The sequence below is a fragment of the Symphalangus syndactylus genome, chromosome 2 (genome assembly GCF_028878055.3).
Source record: "Symphalangus syndactylus isolate Jambi chromosome 2, NHGRI_mSymSyn1-v2.1_pri, whole genome shotgun sequence".
Lineage (NCBI taxonomy): Eukaryota > Metazoa > Chordata > Mammalia > Primates > Hylobatidae > Symphalangus > Symphalangus syndactylus.
Genome location: NC_072424.2, coordinates 86,269,233 through 86,288,585, shown reverse-complemented (window position 1 = coordinate 86,288,585; position 19,353 = coordinate 86,269,233). Strand labels below are relative to the sequence as shown.

The window sequence follows — 19,353 nt, the reverse complement described above, 5'->3', positions numbered from 1 at the left end:
AGCTCCAGTCCTGGGGCCAGTGGTATTTAAGTTCAGTCTTTTACAGTGTCTCTGCCTTCATCATAGTTCTGAAGGTTGAGAATTTGTGTTCTCATTAATTATTTCCAGAGGTTTCAAATCTCGCCCTCAAGAAAGATTCACTCACATTCACTACATTCCACTTAGTCACCTTTTAGGAAGATGATCAATTGAGAAGAGTTGAAATGATTCTGTCAGCATGTCCTCACCATTTCTCCCTCCTCGTGGTCGACCAAGATTCTTGTTTAATAGTTTATTACAAAGGATATCTTAAAGGAAATAAATACACAGCCAGATGAAGAGACACATACAATGAGCTCTGCAAGGGTCCTTAGCACAGGAGTATCTCTCCCCTTGGAGTTGGGCTGTGCCACCCTCCTAACATGTGAATGAGTTCTTGTTCATGTTCCTGTCAGTCTCCTCCTGTTCAGTTATCTCAAACAACACTCTTATGTACAGCTGGGAGGAGTATAAAAATAGTACCAGATTTCAGGCAAACAGATGATATTTAATGAAAGTACTAAAAACGTTTATGTTTTTATGAAATATGAAACTCATAGGAATTTTACCTATGGACATAATAATGGTTAACTACTACAAGGGTGATCACTGTAATACTGTTCCTAGCACCACAAAAGTGAAAAAGAAATGTCCCACAATGGGGAATTTGGTTAAGTACATTTGGATACACTTATACAATGGAACAGTAAGCAGTTCTGTAAGTGCAATATTTCCCTCTTGTCCTAGAATTACAATTAAGGCACAAAGTTGATGGTAGAGTGTTAAGTATCCTGCTACTTTCTAAACAGAACTGCCAGTGAGCCACCTAGTGCCAACAGCCACTAGGTCTAGACTTCTGCCCTCATGGTTATATAAGCAGTACCACTTCTATTGCCACTCCTCCTCCACCATCTCCTGTTATACCCCACAACACAGTATCTTTATAAGGAGGGGGAAATGGAACAACAGTCACTAGCTTTTGGGTATAGTATGTGTGATAAGAGCCTTTCCCTCCCTTCCCCTTGGGAAAGAAGAGGATGATGACTTATCCTCCCCAAAGGCAAGTGATGGGGGAAGTGTTCTCTGAGAGAATGACTTGGAAATATTAGGGAGCCTAGAAGAAGGAACGACTGGCATCGCTTTCCTTACTTGGATGAGCAGAACCTTAATTGATGGGAAATCAGAAGGTGAGAGGTGGAGTACAGAGCCAAAATGAAGCAGACCAGTTCTCACCAAAGAACTCTCCAAAGGCTTGGCACTAGCAGATACAATCGAATATACAGGTGAGGAGTTAGGCTGCAAACAGGGGTATTTGTTTGAAAATAAGATAAAGACAGTTCCTTAGATTCTCTCCCTCTACTTGGATAGCCAGATTCCTGCCCTCCTCCACACCAGCAGAAACTGGCAAGTCTGGAATTCTAATTAGGGGAAAAAAGTCAGGCTGGCAGGACCAGGGGAAAGCAAAAAGAGAAAGCAGGTAAGTCTGCCTTTCTTGATGGTCCAGGACACATACTCCTCCTGTGCAAATAACTCACAATCTTCCTGTGCCCAGCTATCACCAGACACTCGGTTGATAGAAAAATGCAAGTTAGTTCACTGCAACCTTGGCATTATCACTGCACAAAGCCCTCTTCAGCACACAGCACAAGTATCATCCTATAAAATCCCCAGCAAGCCTCTGTCTCCTTGCAGCTACCTCCTTTCTTGCTGACCTGCCTGTTGCACCCTTACAACATATTTTCATACTTTCTCTAATACATTTGCCTTTCTTTACCCACAACTGTCTTCTCTTCTTATCACTCACACCACCAGCCAGACAGTCATTACCCACAACAGTAAGTTTAGCAGCTGGGGTAGATTTAACAATGAAGAAAAAGGGAGAGATACCATACTGACAGCCTACATTAAAATTTTCTTTTCTTTTTTTTAATGTCCCTTGAGTTGTATAAAATCCTACATATTAAATAGTGTAACTAACAACCTGTACCTTTTCAGCAACCAGAACCCTACCAGCAAAACTTCTATCCCAGGAATTAGACAGAAAGATTTACCTTTGGAGGAAACTGAACAGCCAAAGAAAGACTTACAGATATTCACATTTGGAGTTCTCCAGTGAAAAACATGACCAGCCACCTTATCACCCTCCAGTGAAGCCCACCAATCAATAAAACCTTGCTTATGCACTCAGAACTTCTGATCAGCTTTTTAATGCCTCATTCTTACATGTGAATGGACAATCAAGTATTTCCACAGGTAAAAGACAAAGACCAAAATAAAGACATTTTTAAAAGGACCTTGGAGGAAGCAAAGAAAAAAATAAGAGAGCAGAAAGGGAAGAACACACTATAATATGCTTGGAGAGAATAAGATATTGCACCCATAAGAGAAAGAAGAACACTGTAAACCAAAAGAACAACAAAGGCATAAGGAAGATCTCTAAATAGGACTGCTAGATCCAAAATGCAGGAAAAGGATTGAAAGAAAAAGTTGAGGTCATATGAGAAAATAGAACAAAAAGACCAAAAAAAAAAAAAAAAAAAAGGAAAATAGAAGAGAAAACAAAGGAACATTAGAAGATCAATTCACAAGGTTCAGTTCAATTCACAAAGTTCAGGAGGAGTTCCGGAGAATATGAGGTGGGGTGGAGGGGCGGGGAGAAGAAAAGAATCAGAATAAAATTGACTTTCCTAGAACTGCAGGACATGACTTTCTAAAGCTGACAGGGTTCAATGAATACCCAGCACAAAGAATGGAAAAAAGCTCCATTCCAAGGCATATCCTTATGCAATTTCAGGAAACCAGGAACAAAGAGACTATTCTAAAAACTTCAAGAGGAAAAAACAGGTCAAATATAAAAGGTCAAGAAACAGATTCACATCCAACTTTGTAACAGCAATAATGGAAGCTTGAAGATAATGGTATAGTGTCTAAAATATTCTAAGAGAATATTACCGTGTGATAACCATGATTAGTCAAACTATTAATCAAGTAAAATAAATACATTTTTTGGACATGTGAGTTTTCAAAATATATATTTCCCATGTACCCTTCTCAGGATGATACTCGAGGGTGTGTTCTATTTAGAACAAGGGAGAGGAGTTCTGCTTCTAATAGGACCAAGTTGGCTCTGCTTCAACCAACCCTCCCTGTTGATAACAACTATATGTAAACTCTGGAAAAATATAAAAACAGGCATCTGAAGGCATGGGACAGTGGACAGAAGTGAACAGATTCTGGTGGGGTGCTGACACTTGGGAGAAGGGATAAATATGGGGTTACCCAGTCTTACAGCTTTCAGACTGAAGACAGTGCAGTCAGTACTGCTCAGGTCAACTAAAACTCCAGTAGAAAACCTGCAGTCCTTTTGACATGAATAACCAGAGGAAAGTTGAAAGTTGGGGAATCCCAGAAAATATGTTCCCAAATTCCCAATAGATATTAATCTTAAAAAAAATCCTGAAACCATTTAAGTTATTCTGTATTTATTACATTTTATGTGTTTTCAAACAATAATGCATGCCCATAATAATAGTGAATCATTTCTCTACCATAGGGTTATACTCAGTAGTTTTCTGTAAAATAACAGTATAATAATAAATGCATGGCTTATCACTATTATAAATCAATGTACTGTGACAAGATTATATGTTGCAATAACATGTAAAAGTGATCTCTACCTGATACAGACATGTAAAGTGGAAAACATAAGACCATTAACACAAAATAAATGCTAAGTAAAAATTACTTTAAAATGTAAGTACCCAGTAGCTCACACCTTTAATCCCAGCACTTTGGGAGGCTGAGGTGGGTGGATCACCTGAGGTCAGGAGTTTGAGACCAGCCTAGCCAATATGGCGAAACTCCAATTCTACTAAAAATACAAAAAACTAGCAGGGTGTGGTGGCGGGGGCCTGTAATCCCAGCTACTCGGCAGGCTGAGGCAGAATCATTTGAACCCGGAAAGCAGGAAGTTGCAGTGAGCCAAGATCGTGCCATTGCACTGCAGCTTGGGCAACAAGAGCGAAACTCCACCTCAAAAAAAAAAAAAAAAGTAAGTACCTCAAATATTTAAAGAGTTGGAACCAACCCAAATGTCCAACAACGATAGACTGGATTAAGAAAATGTGGCACATATACACCATGGAATACTATGCAGCCATAAAAAATGATGAGTTCGTGTCCTTTGTAGGGACATGGATGAAACTGGAAAACATCATTCTCAGTAAACTATCGCAAGGACAAAAAACCAAACACCGCATGTTCTCACTCATAGGTGGGAATTGAACAATGAGAACTCATGGACACAGGAAGGGGAACATCACGCTCTGGGGACTGTTGTGGGGTGGGGGGAGGGGGGAGGGACAGCATTAGGAGATACACCTAATGCTAAATGACGAGTTAATGGGTGCAGGAAATCAACATGGCACATGGATACATATGTAACAAACCTGCACATTGTGCACATGTACCCTAAAACCCTAAAGTATAATAAAAAAAAAAAAAAGAAAAAAAAAAAAAACAACAACAAACAAACAAAAAAATTTAACATGTAAAAGTTATTATTTTTAAAATTAAAAACTTCTGAAACACAATAATTACCCTATCTGACAGTCCTGATCTTTGCTGGTTGACAAATATTCTAGACATAGGAAAATTCTTTCATTTTGCACTGACATTGGTCAAATCTCTAAATAAGAGTGCATCCTAAATCAATTTCAAGTTGGGTATAAGTACATATTGCTTCATATAAGCTCATTTCCGTTATTCACATGTATGTGACTTCTCTCACTCAATATTATGTTTGTGAGATTCATCTATATTGATGTGTGTAGAAGTGGTTTGTTTATTTTTGTCACTGTATTGTATTGCATAAAAATACCACAATTTATTATCATTTTACTGGTGATGGGTGCATTTGTCTGCTAGGGCTGCCATAACAAAATACCACAGACTGGGTGGCTTAAACAACATATATATATATATATATATATGTTGCTTAATATATATATGTTGCTTAATATATATATATGTTGTTTAATATATATATTAAATATATACATATATATTTTTTTTTTTTCTCTCTCACAGTTCTGGAGGCTAGAGGCCAAGATCAAGGTGCTGCCAGGATCGATTTTTGGTGAGGGCTCTCTTTCTGGCTTGCAGATGGCCGCCTTCACTATGTCCTCACATGGCCTTTCTTTCCTCTGTGTGCACGCACTCCTGGGGTCTCTGCCTTTTCTTATGAGAACACCAGTCCTATTGGATTAAGGCCCTATCCTTATGACTTCAGTTAATCTTAGGTACCTCCTTAAAGGCCCTATCTCCAAATATAGTTCCACTGGGGTAAGGGCTTCAACCTGTGAATTTTGGGGGACACAATTCAGCCCACAACAATGAGCATTTGTGTAGTCCACATTTTGGGGATACTGTGAATAGTGCTACTATGAACATTCTAGTACATTCCTTTTGGTAAACTCATATATACATATCTGTTGGGCATATGGCTAGAATTGCTGCTTATGGGGTATACCTATGTTCAGTGTAGGAGATGTTGCCAGTTTTCCAATTGGTTGTAGCAATTTATACTCCCATCAGCAATACAAAAAAAGTTCCATTTTCTCCACGTCCTTGCCAATACTTGGCATTTTCCATCTCTTCCATTTTAGTGATTATGGTGGATAAATTATAAATGACTTCAATATAAGTTGCCTCAAGTTTATTTTTTAACAAGGATGGGGCATAAAAACACAAATATAATTTAATTAACAAAAGACTTAATCCATAGTGTAGTGACTCATGCCTATAGTCTCAGCTACTAGGGAGGCTGAGGCAAGAGGATCACTTGAACCCAGGAGTTTGAGGCCAGCCTGGGCAACATAGTGACACTTTAAAAAAGTGTCACTATGTTTTAAAGTGTTAAACATAACTCTTTAAAAAAGTTAAATTAAAGAACTAATTAATTAAAAATTAAAAATAAACAAAAGAGTTAATCTAGAAACATTTTCTCAATTGTCATGATACACATAAAATTTTAAAACCCGTGCTTCAAGATATCTTCACTTTTTAAAGTAGGAAAATTTAAGAACACAACTTTATTGTAAAAACTTTAGCAGCAGCAGCAGCAGCAGCAGCAGTGACTCTATGACTCTAGGGCCCTCTTGTTAGTTCTGTAGTGAAACCATTTAAAAAGATAGTAACATTACCTTACACTAAAAATCTCTATTCAGAAATATATCCATGCTTGTGAGGCTCTAAAGAAGGACCAGGATTATCTCATTTTTAAAAATCTGGCATTTGGGACATAAGACCTAAGGTCAGCAACAAGCCTATATAAAACAAATGTACAAAAAAATACGCAAGGATATAGATTATATAAAAATACAAACAGTGATTAAAATTAAACTCAAACTGTAAACATAATTGAAAAATATTCCAGCCTAACCAGTAAAATTTGAGGAAGTAGAGACATCTGGTAGTCAACAGTAGTTGTATGGAAAGACCACAGCATGAAGACGGCACTAAATTTAACATGATTTTTTTTTTCAGTGTAAATAAGGAGCTAAATTTAGAGTTTTCTTTTGGGGCTACAAGAATATAATGTCACATAGCATAGAAGAAAATATCCCGTTCAGCTTTGTATAATTCCATTTTAACCACAAAGAAGAGTATCTTGAGTAATAGTGACCTGGGTAGCACAAAAACGATCAGGTGGAAATAAATAAATAAAGTTCAGATGCTATAAATCATCTCCCCTTTCTTCTCCTAAGGAGAGACAGACACTGAGTAAGGGTAAAGAATTTAAGTGACTTCCTTTCATTCCTGTGAAACAGCTCCATTCTGAGTAATTGCCCCATCAGTGGGATGCTACTATAAAGTAGGCCTTTGTGCAGATAATGTAAACAAGAAAGTCTACCCACAGATAATCAAAAGCTGATCACAGTAAAGAAACTGAAGTCATTTCTGATGAAGAAGCAGAGTCACTCTTTTCAAGCGTTTTTTTGTTTTTTGTTTTTTGAGGGGAGGGGGTTGGGAGGTAGGGTTGAGGAGCAAAGCTCAACAGAAGATGGGCTCTTTTTTCTTTTGTTGTGCATGCCCTGATAAAACCCATCCATTTCATTGCTTCTGTCACCTTTTGTTAAACTCAGAAACTGCAGCGGAGGGGCAGGTTTCTATTTTCTATTGAGTAGTACCACTGTGTCTTTAAGTCAGAAAAACCCTGGAATCGACCACTGTTCAGTTGCCAGGAAATTTGGCATGAACTCCTACAGGAATCCTGTGAGTACAGTACCCTGGATGAAAAGCCTGAGTGCTTTGGGAGTATGAGAATCATGATTTATTTTTCCATATTAAATTAGTGAACAGAGAGGAAAGTAATCAAGTCATTTCCATTTTGAGAAAATTTCTACAGCTAAAATCAGGCATTCAACATAAAACTTAGACTCAAAGAAACAGAACATGTCAAAAAAGACCTTATTATTGCTGGATCATTTGAAATTCTCAACAAAAATTCCAAAACACTTAGGGGTTTCTGGAAGAGGGTCACGCATGAATTTAAATGGAAATTAATTTCTTCAAGAACCTCCTACTTCATTAGGATTGACTCAAGGGAACAGAATGCTACCCACACTTTGCTTCTTTATCCCTTTTCAAAAATCAACAGCTTGTTAAGGTATCAACAAGTAGAATAGGGTTGGCTTTCCTTAGTCCCTCTCTCTCCATGTTCTCTATTCCAGAGAGCCAAAGTTGATTCGACGCAGAAATTTCCCCTTCCTCTTAGAGTTCTTTGCCAAACTTCCCTGGCAGTGAGCCTTCTCACTCTACTGATTGCCTGCGCATTCATGCTGTACAGCTCTTTGTCCTCATACCAAACATAATCTGGGGCTGGAGGCAGGTCTAAAATTAAGTTGGTTTATACTCGCCTTAATATAAAACAGACTTGGTTGCATTTCAAATCCTGTAGGTTTGTTTTACATAACGAAATCAGTTGTTAGAATGGATTTTGTCTGAGTATTTATCTTCTCAATCACTCAAAGGCTTAACTGACTGTTCAGAGATCCATTTCAGTCTCTAAATTTCCCACCCTTCTCAATCACCTGGAGAGTAACTTACCTGGTTCCATTAATCTTGACCTGTACATTATGCAGAAAGTGGTATCTAGCACCTTTAGCTCTCAAATTCCGGACCTTCACCTCCTCTTCTCAGCCACAAACTCCCATATAACATTTCTATCAAATCTATATATTGTATTTTTCCTCAAATAAATCAGTGCCATAACATCTAGAATTGCAACTTGGTAGATATAAAAATACTTCTTTTTAAAATGGAATTTCAGGAAGGCTATAATGACTGAAGATTTAAAAAAAAAAAAAAAAAGAGGGAGAAGAAGTTAGAGAGTGAAAAGCTCTAACTCCTCTTCAGGAGAAAAAGATGGTCACATCCACTTGGGAAAGAGAGGCCAGAGGCCAGGGAATTTTTTTTTTTTTTTTTCTGACAGAGTCTCATTCTGTCATCCAGGCTGGAGTGCAGTGGCATGATCGCAGTTCACTGTAACCTCTGCCTCGCAGGTTCAGGCAATTCCCCTGCCTCAGCCTCCTGAGTAGCTGAGATTACAGGCATGCACCACCATACCTGGCTAATTTTTGTATTTTTAGTAGAGATGGGGTTTCACCATGTTGGCCAAGCTATCTTGAACTCCTGACCTCAAGTGATCCACCAGTCTCAGCCTCCCACAGTGCTGGGATTACAGGCATGAGTCACCGCACCCGGCTGAGGCCAGGGAGTTTTAATAGCTAAAAATGAACATAGCAAATAACTAAAGACCTAGGGTTTTTGCCAGATCAGCTTTTCTTATGCAGCAGATTGATCTTCAGTTATAACTGTGATCTATTTGGAGATGAAATAATGCAATGAAAATTCTAAGGAAATCTAAAAACCCTCTTCTGTATTTTTATATGTATAAGAATACATATTATCTACTAATATACACATTATATATATACACAATTATTATTTACACTCTACTAGATGACTGTGGCCATACAATTGAATATTTTGTCAATGTGTTTAGCTGGATATAGTGGGCCAGCTCTATTCAGGTTCTCCTGCTGGAAAACAAACACTATTCAATAAAGGAATAGGAGATAAAAGGCATACTAAACTGACTGGTGGAACCTGATACTGAAGTCTATATTAGATGGACTTCTTTTGTTGCTGTACCACTTTATAGGTGCTGTTTCAAATAGTGAAATTAATTTCTAATTCAGTAGTTTTTGAGTTAATGCAAGATTAATTAATAAAGATTTAGAAGGACATCTAAATTATACCAAATGTACAATTTTGTGATTTGGGGGTGGTTGGTTGGTTGGTTTGTTTGTTTTTTGAGACAAGGTCTCACTCTGTCACCCAGGCTGGAGTGCAGTGGCACAATCATGGCTCACAGCATCCTCGACCTCCTGGGTTCAAGCAATTCTCCCACCTCAGCCTCTCAAGTAGCTGGGACCACAGACACACAACACCAAGCCCAGTTAGTTTTTTTTAACCTTTGTAGACATGAGGTCTCTACATGTTGCCCAGGTTGGTCTCAAATTCCTGGGCTCAAGCAATCCACCCATCTCAGCCTCTCAAAGTGCTGGAATTATAGGCATGAACCACTGCACCCAGCCTTTTATGATTTTTTTTTTCCCTTTTTTTGAGACAGAGTCTCGCTCTGTTGCCCAGGCTAGAGTGCAGTGACACAATCTCGGCTCACAGGAAGCTCCACCTCCCAGGTTCACGTCATTCTCCTGCCTCAGCCTCCCGAGTAGCTGGGACTACAGGCGCCTGCCACCATGCCCGGCTAATTTTTCTGTACTTTTAGTAGAGACAGAATTTCACCATGTTAGCCAGGATGGTCTTGATCTCCTGCCCTTGTGATCCGCCCACCTTGGCCTCCCAAAGTGCTGGGATTACAGGTGTGAGCCACCGTGCACTGCCAGACTTCCGTGATTTTCAATAGACATAAAAAAATTTTTTTAAACAGTCTACTTGGGCTGGGCACAGTGACTCATGCCTGTAATCCCAGCAATTTGGGAGGCTGAGGCAGGTGGATTGCTTGAGGCCAAGAATTTGAGACCAGCCTGGGCAACACAGTAAAAACCAATCTCTGCCAAAATAAATACAAAAATTAGCCAGGCATGGTGGCACGTGCCTGTAGTCCCAGATACTCAGTAGGCTGAGGTGGGAAAATGGCTTCAGTCTAGGAGAAGGAGGCTGAAGTGAGCTGAGATGGCACCACTGCACTCCAGCCTGGGCTACTACTGAGCCAGACCTGGTCTCAAAAACAAACAAACAAACAAACAACAAGAAACAGCCTACTGGATCATGTCCTGTAAAATACAAAACAAAAAGTTGTTGTTTTGTTGTTTATAATATACAGCTATAAGTGTACAACAGGGCTTTACTCATTCATAAAATATCAACAGGAGTTCTTATGACAAAGATACTACTGTGCATCTACTTTTGAGAACCAACTATATTTCCCCACCACAGAGCCCTTTCCCCTCCCAGGTGTTCTTTGAGCACAGATTCATTACCATTACTGATCAGCTACTTATCAAAAACATATAGCAACACACAATGCTTTGATTTGAATCTGAGACATTTCGGTTTGAATACTTTGTATTTCTCATAGAAATAAATAGTTCTTCACTAAGAAAGTAACAAAAATACAATGAAAAAAATTATTGAAAAAATTAAAATGTTATTAAAAAGTCAGATTTAGCCCCAGCCACATGAGAGGGGCTGAGACAGGAGGACTTCTTTTGTTGTTGTTGTTGTTGTTGTTGTTGTTGTCGTTGTTGAGACGGACTCTCGCTCTGTCGCCCAGGCTGGAGTGCAGTGGCGCGATCTCAGCTCACTGCAAGCTCCACCTCCCGGGTTCACGCAATTCTCCTGCCTCATCCTCCCAAGCAGCTGGGACTACAGGCGCCCACCACCATGACTGGCTAATTTTTTTTTTTTTTTTTTTTTGTATTTTTAGTAGAGATGGGGTTTCACCATGTTAGCCAGGATGGTCTCGATCTCCTGACCTCATGATCCTCCCGCCTTGACCTCCCAAAGTGCTGGGATTACAGGTGTGAGCCACCGCGCCTGGCCAGGACTTCTTGAGCCCAGGAGTTTGAGACTAGCCTTGGCAACAGAGTGAGACCTTGTCTCAAAAAATCAAAAAACAGAAAACACTTAATGTAAAAGAAAGCAGTAAAGGAAGAATAGACGAGTGGAAATGAACAGGAAACATAAAGAAAACAAAAAGTAAAAAGCAAATGTAAATTTAATTCCATCTATAATAACATAATTTGCAAATGTATTAAACAATTCAATCAAACAGCAGAGATTGTCATACTGGATAAAAAAAGACCCAAGTATATGCTGTCTATAGGAGACAGGTTTTAGATTCAGAGATACAAATAGGTTCCTGATGTTTTTCTATTCTCTATTTCATTAATTTCTACTAATCTGTATTATCTATGTCTCCTTTAAACTAAGGGTTCCCTATCCATCTCTCTCTCTTTTTCTTATTTATTTATTGAAGAAGCAATTGATTTATGTCATTTAAAATTGCGTCTTGATAAAGCTATAAAAAAATTTTTTTTAAATAAGTATAATACCCTATCACACCTAACAAAGTTAACAATAATCCTCAATGTCATGAAACATCCTGTAGTATTTGCATTTTTTATTGTGCTGTAGCTTTTTTTTTGTTTTGTCTTTGTTTTCATTCTTACAGTTTGTGTGTTTCAGGATCCACATAAGGCCCATGTACTATAATTGGTTGATATATTTCTACGTCTCCTTTAAACTAAAGGTTCCCTATCCATCTCTCTCTCTTTTTCTTATTTATTTGTTGAAGAAGCAATTGATTTATGTCATTTAAAAAATCTACAGTCTACATTTTGTTGGATGTATTCCTGTGATGTTATTGAACATATTCCATTGCCCCTATATTTCCTGTAAATGGATAAAATTCAGGTTTCACTTTGTAGCAATTATTATAGAATTTGTGATCATTAACTAGATCCATTAAATTATGAATGTTTTACAAAATGGTGATATTCTAATTCTATTCTAATTCTCTCAACATTTTTTCAATTGCTACCTAGAAAACTTTTATAAAGAGAAGCTTCCCCTCCCTCATCAACTATTTTGTTATACTATGGATCAGTTATTTTAAAACAGGCAGGAAAAAATACTTGATTCTTTCCTTTTATTTACCAATTTTTCAGAATAATGGTCTAGACACTTCCACTTCTGGCTATGATGGGAATAACAGGGCCCAGAGTTAACTATCTGCCTTAAACAACTAGAAACAATCTAAAATATATGAAACAATGGTTTGCAGACACTGGATAACAAAAAGCACAGTACAGCGATCCCCAGGGAAGGGAAACAAATCAGTTTAGCCTCAACTTACTGCCTGGTGAGTTTCCAGACTTCAGGAATAGGGACACAAACACAGCTCAGCATTTGGGAGGTTGAGAAAATGGAATTCAGCATTTTGGGAGGCTAGGGCAGCTAGAATTTGCAAGGTATAATACTGGAAAAAAAGATATAGAAACAGAAGTCCAGTGATCTGCAGAGGGCTTCCCTGAGTCTTTAGCTGAGTACTAAACTGTGTATGCATAAGAAGCAACTACTTCAAATGGGCAGGTTGGAGGGGACCCACTGGAATCACAAAGCATTACCCCTGGAGCTCATAAATGGCCAGGAATAGTTCATGTTCCCTCTGGTCAGAGGAAAGTCCTACTAAAGCATAGGGTATCAGGTGGAATTCTCAGAAGGGTATTGCTTCAGGAATAATTAGCCCTAGAATAAAGGCACTCTGGTTCTACTTTACAAAGCCTAGCCTCAAGAGGATAAAATTGTTTCCAAGTAACTTAACTGTGTCCCAGAACAAAGTCTTAAAATACTAAAAGGAATACAAAAAACTCTAGTACCCAACAATATAAAATTCACAATATCTGAAACCCAATAAAAAAAGCATGAAAAGCAGGAAAATCAACTAATAAAAAGGACAAAAATTGATCAATAGAAACAGACCCAGAAATGACACAGATGATAGTATTAGTAGACAAAGACATTAAAACTGCAATTATAAATATGCTGCATATGCTTAATAAGGTAGAGGAAGGCATGAGTATAAGAACAAACAAAGAAGATATAAAAAAAGAAACCTCCCTGGCATGGTGGTGTGTGTCTGTAGTCCCAACTATTGAGAGGCTAAGGTGGGAGAATCTCTTGAGTCCATGAGTTCAAGACCAGCCTGGGCAACATAGCAAGACCTTGCCTTTTAAAAAAGAAAAGAAAAAAAAAGGGAAAGAAACCCACGTTTAGCTTTTAAAAAGGAAAAACACCACCTCTAACATGGACAAATACACTGGATTATAATTAATAGCATATTAGACATTGCAAAAGAAACTACCCAAAATGAAACACAAACACAGGAAGAAAAAAAGAATGAAAAAAGTGAACAGAGCATCAGTGAGCTGTGGGATAATATAAAGAGGCCTAATATAAGTGTAACTGGAGTCCCAGAAATTGAAGAGGAGGGGAAGGGATGGGGAGAAATTGTAAAGAAATAAGAGAAAATTCTCCAAATTAACTGAAAACTATAAACCCACACATCCAAGAAGCACAACCAAATCCAGGCAAAAGAAACATGCTAAAAACCACACCAATGCATATCATAATAAAACTGTTTGAAACCAAGATAAAAATAAAATTGTAGAAGCAGCCAGTGATAAGACTTATGTCCTTATGTAGAGAAGGACAAAGAATGCCAGTAGATTTTTCATGAGAAACAATGCAAGCCAGAAGAGGAGAAAGCAACATCACTAAAGTACTATAAGAGAAAAAGTGAAGGAAGGAAGAAAGCGAGAGGAAGGAAGGAAGGAAAGGGGGAAGGAAGACAGGAAGGCCAGCCAGCCTGTCAGCCTAGAATTCTCTAGCCAGCAAAAATCTTTCAAAAATAAAAGCAAAACAAAAACTTTAATATGAGAAAATTCATCACCAGCAGACCACTACTGTAAGAAATGTTAAACAGAGTCCTTTAGGAAAAAGAGAAATTATATCGGGGGAAATTTCAATCTATATAACAGAATGAAGAGTACAAGAAAAAGTAAATACACAGGTAAATTAAAAGACTTTTTTCTTAACTCTCTCACCACTCCTATTCAACATAGTGCTGGAAGTTCTGGCCAGGGCAATCAGGCAGGAGAAGGAAATAAAGGGTATTCAATTAGGAAAAGAGGAAGTCAAATTGTCCCTGTTTGCAGATGACATGACTGTATATCTAGAAAACCCCATCGTCTCAGCCCAAAATCTCCTTAAGCTGATTAGCAACTTCAGCAAAGTCTCAGGATACAAAATCAATGTACAAAAATCACAAGCATTCTTGTACACCAATCACAGACAAACAGAGAGCCAAATCATGAGTGAACTTCCATTCACAATTGCTTCAAAGAGAATAAAATACCTAGGAATCCAACTTACAAGGGATATGAAGGACCTCTTCAAGGAGAACTACAAACCACTGCACTATGAAATAAAAGAGGATACAAACAAATGGAAGAATATTCCATGCTCATGGGTTGGAAGAATCAATATCGTGAAAATGGCCATACTGCCCAAGGTAATTTATAGATTCAATGCCATCCCCATCAAGCTACCAATGACTTTCTTCACAGAATTTGAAAAAACTACTTTAAAGTTCATATGGAACCAAAAAAGAGCCCGCATTGCCAAGACAATCCTAAGCCAAAAGAACAAAGCTGGAGGCATCACACTACCTGACTTCAAACTATACTACAAGGCTACAGTAACCAAAACAGCATGGTACTGGTACCACAACAGAGACATAGATCAATGGAACAGAACAGAGCCCTCAGAAATAATGCCACATATCTACAACTATCTGATCTTTGACAAATCTGACAAAAACAAGAAATGGGGAAAGGATTCCCTATTTAATAAATGGTGCTGGGAAAACTGGCTAGCCATATGTAGAAAGCTGAAACTGGATCCCTTCCTTACACCTTACACAAAAATTAATTCAAGATGGATTAAAGACTTACATGTTAGACCTAAAACCATAAAAACCCTAGAAGAAAACCTAGGCAATACCATTCAGGACATAGGCGTGGGCAAGGACTTCATGTCTAAAACACCAAAAGCAATGGCAACAAAAGCCAAAATTGACAAATGGGATCTAATTAAACTAAAGAGCTTCTGCACAGCAAAAGAAACTACCATCAGAGAGAACAGGCAACCTACAGAATGGGAGAAAATTTTTGCAACCTACTCATCTGACAAAGGGCTAATATCCAGAATCTACAATGAACTCAAACAAATTTACAAGAAAAAAACAAACAACCCCATCAAAAAGTGGGCGAAGGACATGAACAGACACTTCTCAAAAGAAGACATTTATGCAGCCAAAAAACACATGAAAAAATGCTCATCATCACTGGCCATCACAGAAATGCAAATCAAAACCACAATGAGATACCATCTCACACCAGTTAGAATGGCCATCATTAAAAAGTTAGGAAACAACAGGTGCTGGAGAGGATGTGGAGAAATAGGAACACTTTTACACTGTTGGTGGGACTGTAAACTAGTTCAACCATTGTGGAAGTCAGTGTGGCGGTTCCTCAGGGATCTAGAACTAGAAATACCATTTGACTCAGCCATCCCATTACTGGGTATATACCCAAAGGACTATAAATCATGCTGCTATAAAGACACATGCACACGTATGTTTGTTGCGGCACTATTCACAATAGCAAAGACTTGAAACCAACCCAAATGTCCAACAATGATAGACTGGATTAAGAAAATGTGGCACATATACACCATGGAATACTATGCAGCCATAAAAAATGATGAGTTCATGTCCTTTGTAGGGACATGGATGAAGCTGGAAACCATCATTCTCAGCAAACTATCGCAAGGACAAAAAACCAAACACCGCATGTTCTCACTCATCAGTGGGAATTGAACAATGAGAACTCATGGACACAGGAAGGGGAACATCATACTCCGGGGACTGTTGTGGGTTGGGGGGAGGGGGAAGGGACAGCATTAGGAGATATACCTAATGCTAAATGACGAGTTAATGGGTGCAGCAAACCAACACAGCACGTGGATACATATGTAACAAACCTGCACATTGTACACATGTACCCTAAAACCTAAAGTATAATAATAAAAATAAAAACAAAAATAAATAAATAAAAATCTCTTTAAAGGATTATTGACTGTTTAAGCAAAAGTAATGACAATGTATTATGGAGTTTATAACCTAAAAAGATAATAAAGTACTGTATATAATAATATTATATAATCAAATACACAATTACATAATAAAATAACAAAAAAGACAATAAAAGCACAAAGCCGAGGGTAGTAAAAATGGAAGTATACTATAGGTTTTTATGTTATACATCAAGTGTTATACTCTTACTTGAAGGCAAACTATGATAAGTTAAAGGTGCTTATGCTAAGCCCTAAAGTGACTATTAAAAGAAAAAAATCAAGGAGGTATAGCTAATAAGAGGTAAAAGGGAATCTTAAAAAAATAACTAATATGAAGTCAGAAAAAGAGGGAAATTGGAAAAAAGAACAGATGGGACAATAGAAAACAAACAGCAAACAACATGGATTAACTTTGAAAACATTACGCTAAGGGAAAGAAGCCAGGCACAAAGACCACATCTTATTGTATTAAACTGGTAAGAACAGATACTACACTTGATCTTAACCAAAAGACTGAGAAGTAATATACATCATACATACAGTGGTACATTACTTAACAATGGTGATACGTTTTAAGAGTGTTGTTAGGTGATTTTGTCATCATGCAGACATGATAGAGTATACTGACACAAACCGTGATGGCATAGCCTGCTACACACTTGTGCTGTACAGTATAGCCTAATGCTCCTAGGCTATAAACCTATACAGCATTTTACTGTACTGAATATTGTAAGCAACTGTAATATAATGGCAAGTATTTGTGTATCTAAACATAGAAAAGATACAATAAAAATACAGTATTATAATCTTATGGGACCACCATCATATCTATGCTATGGTCCATCATTGGCTAAAATATTACTATGCAGTGTATGACTATATTACATCTTATGTGATTCCATTTATATGAAATATATAAAATACGCAAATTCCATAGAGAGAGAAGGTAGATTGGCAGAGGGTAGAGGGGTGAGAGGTATGACTGCTAATGGTTATGGGTTTCTTTCCGGGGTGATAAAAATGTTCTGAAATTAGATAGTGGTGATGGTAGTACAACTCTAAATATACTAACAAACCACTGAGTTATAGACTTTAAAAGGGTGAATTGTATCTCAATAATTTTTTTCTAAAAAGTACAAAAAAAAAGTAGCAAGATAGTATATTTAAACCCAGCCATATCAACAATCAGATCAAGTGTAAATGGTTTAAATATCCCCAATTAAAAGAAAAAGATTGTAAGATTGCATAAAAAATAAATACTCAAATACATGTTGCCAAGAAGAAACCCATTTTAATATAAAGACACAGATAGGCTGAAAGTAAAAAGATGAGAAAAGATATATCATGCAAACACTAATTTTAAAAAAGCTGAAGTGGCTACATTAATATTAAGCATAGTAGAAGGAATATTACCAAGAATAATGAGGTTCATTTCATAATGATGAAGAGGTCAATTCATCAAGAGAACACATCAATCCTAAACATTTATATACCTAATAATAGAGCATCAAAATACATGAAGCAAAACCAGACAGAACTGTAAGAGGAAACAGAAAAATCCATAATTATACTTGGAAATTTCAGCACCTCTTTCTCAATACTTAATAGAAAAAGTAGACAAAAAATCAGTAAGAATATAGGAGACTTGAACAACCCTGTCAACCAGCTTGACCCAATGGCATTTAAAGTACACACTACTAACAATAGCAGAATACATAATCAAGTGCATGAGAAACCTGTTCCAAGATGCATCATATTCTGGGCCATAAAGCAAGCCTCAATAAATTCAAAAGGATTCAAATCATACAACATAGATTCTGTAACCATAATTAGTTAAATCTGGGAATCATTAACAGAAAGATGTATAAAAAAATCAACAAACGTTTGGAAAGTAAATAACACACTTTTAATAACCCATGGGCCAAAAAATAAATCACGAGAGAAAACATGACATAATAAAACATGTGAGATGCAGCTAAAGTAGTAAAGAAAAATTTATAGTTTTAAAATGCTCATATAAGAGCAGAAAGGTTTAAAAGCAAGGACTTAACCTTCTACCTTAAAAAAACTAGAAAAAGAAGAGCAAATTAAATCCAAACTAAGCAGAAGAAAGGAAATAATGAAAGTTCAGAAATTAAGGATATAGAAAACAGAAAGTAATAATAGAGAAAATCAACACAACAAAAGCAGTTTCATTGGGAAGATCAATAGACTTAAAACTGCAGTAAGCATGATCAGAAAAAAACAGAGAAGGCTATCTTTTTAAAAATCTTTTGATTATGAAAAATTTTACACATAAATACATGTGACAAGAATAGTACTATTAAAACCCCAGTGTAATAATCACCCACTCAATACATGGCATGGTCAATCTTGTTTCCTCTATACCTCCCCTCAATTCCCCTACACTGGATTATTTTGAAGCAAATCCTAGACACTGTATTATATCATCTGTAAATATTTTCACTTCTGATTATTTCTTACGTAGAAAAACTTAAATGTTCTTCTGTGCCATGACGCTAAGAAGAAGTAAAACATAATCTGTAAACATCAAAAATATCCCAAATATCTTCATCCCTTCCCCAGACTGAGGAATTAGCCAGACAACAGTCAGAACCTCAAGAAAGCAGATAGTTTCTTTGATTGCCAGAGACAGAAATTCTATCTCTTGTTCTCTGAGGAACAGACTTCAGGGCCAGGCGCGGTGGCTCATTCCTGTAATCCCAGCACTTTGGGAGGCTGAGGCAGGCGGACTGCTTGAAACCAGCCTGGCCAACATGGTGAAACTCCAGCTTTACTAAAAATACAAAAATTAGCTGGGCGTGGTGGCATGCGCCTGTAATCCCAGCTACTTGGGAGGCTGAGGCACGAGAATTGTTCGAACCTGGGAGGCGGAGGTTACAGTGAGCCGAGATCGCACTACTGCACTCCAGTCTGGGCAACAAAGTGAGATTCTGTCTCAATAATAATAATAATGAACAGACTTCAGGAAGGCCTAGTGACTGGTGCTGCTGAAGGATGGGAAACTGACCTTTGATTTACACT

At 37.5% G+C, this 19,353-nt stretch overlaps 1 protein-coding gene and 1 pseudogene across 6 annotated transcripts in view; both read right to left on the bottom strand.

Moving 5' to 3' along the window:
• The window catches only part of AFG1L (AFG1 like ATPase), a 237,418-nt gene that overhangs the window by 45,711 nt on the left and 172,354 nt on the right, over window positions 1-19,353 (bottom strand). The window lies entirely within an intron of this gene.
• Window positions 16,710-16,833, bottom strand: LOC129478218 (uncharacterized; annotated as a pseudogene).